The sequence below is a fragment of the Protopterus annectens genome, chromosome 10.part0, assembly GCF_019279795.1.
Source record: "Protopterus annectens isolate FY-2018-M chromosome 10.part0, PAN1.0, whole genome shotgun sequence".
Lineage (NCBI taxonomy): Eukaryota > Metazoa > Chordata > Ceratodontiformes > Protopteridae > Protopterus > Protopterus annectens.
Window position 1 is genome coordinate 1462837186 of NC_056744.1, and position 7536 is coordinate 1462844721.

Consider the following 7536-nt stretch of genomic DNA (forward strand, 5'->3'; position numbering starts at 1 on the left):
AAAACCGCAACAGAAATATTTCTCTGTGGTAGATATCAGTAATGCTTTCTTTTCAATACCTATACATCCTGATAGTCAATACTGGTTTGCATTTACATTTCAGGGTAAAAGGTATACCTATACTCGACTACCACAAGGGATATTGTGAGAGCCCACCAATATTTGCACAAGAAATGGCTAGCAACCTGGCAGGGTTTACCCCACCAGGAGGTAGTTAAATTCTACTTTACGTAGATGACATCTTGCTAGCAGCCCCCACCCAGCAGCAATGCAGGGAAGATACTGTAGTGCTATTGAAATTCTTAGCAACACAAGGGCACAAAGTGAACAAAAGTAAGTTACAACTTTGGAAAAAGCAAGTTAGATACCTAGGATATGTGATATCCAATGAAGGTAGGATATTAGACGAGGATAGAAAGACAGCAATTTTACAAGCACCCAAACCAGCCACCAAGAAGGAAATGATGTCCTTCTTGGGGACAACTAATTTTTGTCGGAGTAGTATACCAAATTATGCTTTGGAATCTGCTCCACTGACTGACTTGATATATAAAATACCAATGGCAGCACAAGATTTGTTACAATGGACACCCGAAGCAGAAATGGCTTTCTGCAGATTGAAGCAGTTAATAGCTTCTTCATTAGTTTTAGGACTCCCAAATTATCACAAACAGTTCTTTCAGACCGTAGATTGCAAGCAAGGATATATGACGTCAGTGCTGACGCAACAACATGGGGATAAGCAACGCCCCATAGCCTATTATTCATCACAGTTAGACCCAGTGGCACGATCTTTGCCTCACTGTGTATAAGCAGTGGTTGCAGCTGCAATGACAGTACAGGCCACTGCCTCAGTGGTATTATTCCACCCTCTCACATTGAGAGTGCCTCATGCAGTCGCAATAATTTTACTGCAAGAGAAAGTAGCATATCTCTCTCCTGCTAGACATCTTTCATGTATGACTATACTGCTGAGCCAACCTCATATGACAATTGAACGATGCACGACATTAAATCCATCAACATTACTCCCAACTCCTGCGGATGGCACACCGCACAGCTGCCTGCAGGAAATTGAACAGTTAACCTTGCCTAGACAAGATCTCACAGATATGCCCTTGGATGATGCCGAGGTGACATATTAAGTGGACGGCTCATGCGGAAGGGGCCCTACAGGAAAGAATCTAGTGGGGTATGCAGTAGTTACAGACACTGAAATTTTAGAAGCCCAACCCTTACCACATAACTTATCTGCACAAGCAGCAGAATTGATAGCTTTGACACGAGCATGTACTTTAGCAAAAGACAAATGTGTAAACATATATACTGACAGTCAGTATGCTTTCTCTACAGTACATGTATTTGCTCAACAATGGAAAAATAGGGGAATGATAACATCTAGTGGAAAACCAATTAATCATGTGCAATTTATTTTGGAATTATTAGAATCTATCCAGTTACCTACTAAAGTAGCTATTTGCAAATGTGTAGCTCATACAAAACAACAGGATAAGATTTCGAAAGGCAATGTGAGAGCTGATGCAGCTGCAAAGCAAGCGGCCTCAGTCTCAGAAACTTTACTTTTGAATGAGGAATTACAACCCTCTGAGATTTTAGATTTAGACATGTTGAAAACAATGCAGACACTTACTACAAAAGCAGAAAAACAAAAATGGGAAAAACAAGGCGCAATTCTTGAAAATGGACTGTACACCAAAGGAAAAAAAAATGATATTGCCGTCTAATTTATTTAGATATGCAGCTTTGTTGAGCCATGGGCAGTGCCATGTCTCAACAGGGGGGATGGTACAGTTAGTAAACCGAATATTCCAAGCATACGGATTCACAAACTACACAAAAAAAATTTGTGCAGCTTGTCATACTTGTAACAAGCACCATGCACAAGGAGCATTTAAACCTAAGCAAGGAAGTTTTCCCACACCACCGTATCCGTTCCATACTATCTGTATGGATTTCATAGAATTGAATAAGTGTGAAGGGAAAAAATATTGCCTAGTCATTGTAGATATGTTTTCTAAATGGGTAGAAGCTTTTCCAACCAAGAATCTGGATGCAGCAACAGTGGTGAAAGCCCTGATAAAAGAAGTAATCCCTAGATTTGGCATAGCGGAAAGGATTTATAGTGATAATGGCGCACATTTCGTTAATCAGACCATCCAGCAACTTGGAAGATTTTTCGGAATCTCCTTGAAAAACCATTGTGCCTATCACCCATAGTCAGCAGGACTGGTGGAAAGGTACAATGGAACCCTTAAGAACAAACTTAGGAAGTTAGTTGATGAGACCCAGAAGAATTGGATATACTGTTTACCTTTAGCACTGCTGAGTATGAGAATGGTTCCAAATGTGAAGGGGTTGACACCCTTCGAAATGTTTTTTGGGAGAGCATATTATGTGCCTCAGTTGAAAGCTCTCATGCCTGCAGAGCAAGAGGCTGACAGTTCATTAGCTAGTTATATGAGGAAACTGTTAACAAATAAATCTGTTTTGCAGTTTAACTCTTTTTCAGATAAAGAACAGACCAGACCGGTGGAAGCAGTTTTGGCTCCGGGAACGTGGGTGTGGCTAAAAGTGACGAAGAGAAAGAATTGGGCGAGTCCAAAGTGGGAAGGACCGTACCAAGTACTGTTGGCAACGCCTACTGCAGTCAGGGTGGCTGAGAGGATATCCTGGGTCCATTTGACACACTGCAAACTGGTAAAGAACTTTCAACATGATAAAAACTTTGTGACTGATATACAACAAGGGCAAAATGGCCAAGAACAAAGCGAATAGAAATACAGATCAACCCCAGAGATGTTGCATAATCATTTTGTTGAGTATACATTTATTAACTATAATTGTGACAATTTTCCTCTTGTTGTGGTTTTTCCTACACTCAACCACACAAGTAAAAGTGGGAAGACGTGACGAAACATCTATAGATTGGCATCCAAATTTTAACACATACCTAGCCATGAAGCGTGTATATGCAGGGACTATGAACATTTCAAATTGCTGGGTTTGTACAGCTATACCAACAGCATATGGAGGACTGATAATGTCCGCTGTCCCTCTGGGGATAAATGAGACTTGGGAAAATTTGCTTTTTGACACAGGGACTGTGAGTTCACAGGACAAAATAGCTTTGTCTTTACCTGTCACACAAAAGGGAATTGTATGTTTTTATAAAGATGATACTCTCCAGGTGGGCTAGAGCAATTGTAATATAACGATATCTTACCGGTGTTATATTAAGACTAGTAATGGCAATACTTTTTGCAATACTAATTATGACTCATATTTGAACTCAATGAAAACAACCATGAATGAAATTCGCAAAAATCCTGTTTTATTTAAACAATTGTCAGTTATAGACCAGAAAATGTTTCATGCAGGGTTAATGCGTATTAGTACTAAAGTAGAAAATTGTCATTTTATTTGTGGGAAAAAAGCATATAAATGGCTACCTGAGAATTGGTCCGGCAGTTGTTTTTTGGGTTATCTGGTTCCGGCTATAAGACATACTGCAGAATTACCTTTGGGTAAGATACGAAACGTGAGAGAAGCAGCCTGAAAACCTGAAGGTCCAGTTGAAAAACCTGTAAATCCAGTAGGATGGATTGAAGCTGGCTGGAAAGACCATAATACCTTAAGGACAAAAGCAAATTAACTCATATGGACTTGAGTGACAGTGTGATATCTTGGGCAGGAATATTCCCAGCATATGGAGCAGTCAAATCAATCTGGGAGTTGAGGAAGCTGTCGAAACATCTCGAAGTAATGAGTAATGAAATTTTCTCTGCCCTAGAACTGGTGACTGATGAACTGAATGCAATGAGAACTGTTGTGCTACAAAATCGAATGGCTCTTGACTTCACCCTAGCGGTGAGAGGTGGTATGTGCGCGCTTATCAAAGAAGAATGCTGTGCATACATTCCGGACAATAGGTGTGAAATTAACAACCACCTAGAGGTAATTCAGCAAGTATCAGCCATGACTGAACCAGGCCCAAACCCACTGATGGACTTTTTCCAGAATCTATTTGGGGGGTGGGGTTCCATCCTAATGAATATTCTGATTGCTATTTGTGTGGGTTTACTCCTAATAGGAGCATGTGTTTGTTGTGGAATTCCCTGCATGAAAAGATTAATCAAAGATTTTATTGATGTATCTGTTACTGAAACTTTGTACCAAGATATTGAGATTGAAAAATTGATCTCAGACGAAACTTTTTCTGAAGTATAGATCACATGACTCACCTAGCTGAAAATCCTTAGTGGAAGGGGTTAGGAGATGAAATGACATTATGCATACTTCAAAATAGAATAACAAGTATTAATAGGAGGGAAAATGTTAGAGAAATATGTATTTGAATATATTTGAAGTGCTAGTTTTAAAGCAAAGTAGTATGTAATGCATTTTATTCTATTAATGATATAACAAAAAGGATGAATTCATGCGTAACTGCAAGAAGTTTTGAAACTGCAGTGTGGCTTGTAGCAAGTTGGCCTCTGACCCTGGCAGCTGCTAGCTCAGCAAGTTTTAATGTTTATGTGATTATCTGCTGGGTCAGGAAATTAAATATGTGAAATAATGAAATCTTCTGCTCTTTCCTGCTGGGATGATTTGGCCTTGTGTATGTGTTACTAGATAACACGCAGCTGTTGGGAAAGTGTTGCAGGGGAACAAAGAAGTGTATTAGAAGACTGAATCTGCTATTGTATTCGAACTAGTCTGAAACCTTGGAGAAGTAACTTTACAGAAAGACATTATGTCTGACCAGGTGGTAAGCAAGGCCGTATTGTTACCAGAGGAAAACTTTTTTTAAATATACAGCATCAACATAATTTAATGAATAGAACACTGTAAGCTAAAGTGATATAGATGCCCTGTGACTGACCACGTCAGTAAGGTGGGCACAACTTGAATGTAAAGACTATAAAAAATTCTGTACTTCCTGCTTCATGTCAGACAAAATTCTGTACTTGTATGTTTTTTGCCTCCTGGTGTACACTAGTAAACTTTTGAACCTGAACCTCCTGTGTATTGATCTCTTGATTTTATTTAACAGGTTGTATGGGTAAAGCAATTACTGGGATGAATGATTTTTGAGCTTAATGAAAGACACTCCCAAGTACATACTCAGCACACAATTCACAACATTTTTACAATGTGTATGATATGCTTTTCCATAAATACATTAGACCATACCTCTCAACTGTCCAGATTTTCACAGAATGTCCAAATTTCTGCCTCATATTTTTGATCTGTTTCTCATAAAACATGTGGTTTTCTGGAAAAATGATCTGAGGACTGAAGTCACTAAACAATGACATACATTTGAGTTTCAGACTTCATATTCTTCAGAAAAATGTACGCTAAGACAAATCCTGTGATTCTATGAACCTTCTAAGTTTATAAGAACAATATTTAAAATCTGTCCCTATTTTTGGGCCTTTGTCCCTCCATTATGTCAGGTTTTGTCCAGATTTCAAGACCTTACCTTAAGAATTCTGGACAAAGCCTAGCATAATGGTCTGAAACTCAAATGTATTCCTTTGTTTAGTGACTTCAGTCCTCAGATCATGTCAATGATTTGCCAGAAAACCACAGATTTTTATGAGAAACAGACCAAACAAATGAGGCAAAAAGCTGAACATTCTGTGAAAATCTGGATAGTTGAGAGGTATGTTGAGAGGTGTGCATTAGACTGATACACACATTGCATGTATAACAATAGTAAAACTACTATTAACATTAGTAAACCTATGCACCTAACATTAACTAAATATTGTGGGTATAGATTTATGACTTGTCAGGCACACCACCAACATGTTATATGGCCAGGCAGGACACTGGTGGTGTTAGGATTTGCTATGGTCAAGCAGAAAAATGGCTTGTAATTTGATTGTTTTCCAGACCAACAGAGCAATGTCTAAATGGGGGGGGGGGCAAGCAGAAGAACAAGTCTGAATTTGCTGGACCTCTGCCCGTAAGCCTAAGTTCTCCAAAGCAGATAATGAGGTACTACTCCAGGCCTTCAGCTGCCATGGGCAACAGTTTTTTGGCCTGCAGGCAGATGACCAACCCTATCAGGACCGTGCCTGGGATAGTATTGTGACAAATATTAATGCAGTTCTTGGCCACAACCACAGGTATGAAATGGTGTGCCACAGAGCCAGTGATTTCATACATGTTGCCCAACAGACAGCAAGACTTCTGACATCAGAAAGTAGGACAAAAGATTGGTTTCCATCAAGTGTAACACCTCTCACAGAGGTAGAAGAGTTCATGGCCTCTCTCAGAGGGACTGAGACCTCTAGAGAGCTCCACAATGCAGTAATGGATGTGGAAGCACAGCTGGACAGACAGCAGAGACAACCCACTGGAGGTGCCTCAGACATGCAGGCCTATTTCTGTGTAGAAATACCTATATGCTCTCTGAATTTCCATAGTCAATATCATATTTAGTAAGGCTGTCTGACTTACACTATAAGGTACATTAGGGATTCAACATGCACAGCTATCTGCACAAAGTATGCAAATGAAGTACTACATTTAGTCTGTTCTACATTTGTAAAACTCAGTTATATGCATACTTCTCAAGCTTGGTCATTCTTACACTGGAAATTTTGTGCTTTGGTGTATTCACAGGGGATTCAGCACCAACATTGCGGAACTGCCCTGTCTGATGTGGGAGGACCTGCAGCCTGTGAAATTGATAGTGGGGATTAGCTGACACAGTCAGGGAGTACAGATTGAGTGTTTGACACAGAAAGTCTGATCAGGGCATTTCCAGCACAAATCATGGAGATAGCCTCCATGCCTGTAGATGGCAAGGATATTCCCACCTCACAGGTTAAGGGAGATATTATCAATTAGGGAAGTGTGCCAGCCACCGCTAAACAGCAATCAGAATCTGCTGTTAGAATTTGTGGGCAGAGATGTCCACACAGTAGTTAAGTAATTGTACATACTGGAGACATGGCTACCACCCTTTCCCTGAGGTTGGAGTATCAATCACTGCAGCCTAATGTACATGCAGGGCTACAGTGTTGGTGCAGGCTAGTATCACCACAACCATGATGGCGATAGTGAGGGTGATGCAGAGTTTGTGTGATGGCCTACCAGAGTGCATGTCTTTAATGTAAGATTGCTTGGATTGACTCAGTCACACACTGAAATGTGCAGTGTCTTCTCTGGCTCTCCTGCCAGGGCCAAGGTCATCCAAAGAGCTGGTCAACTGCTACATCCACAGATCATAGCTAATGTCTTCATGGATGGCCAAGGTCCTTTTCCCATAGTGCTAGCACTTCCATGGTGACATCAGTTGTTATGGTGTCTACACCCAGGAGAGGGTGTCCATGTAGTTGTGGTCATCATCACAGAGGCATGTCTCATAGTAGACATTGCTCAAGGTCATATATCACACCACCATCTAACCAGAGTTGTGGTCCATCCAGTAAAAGTCTTGCTAGATGCAGATCATGTGGGTGGAGATGAGCACAGGGTACTGGACCCTCTCCGATGCAT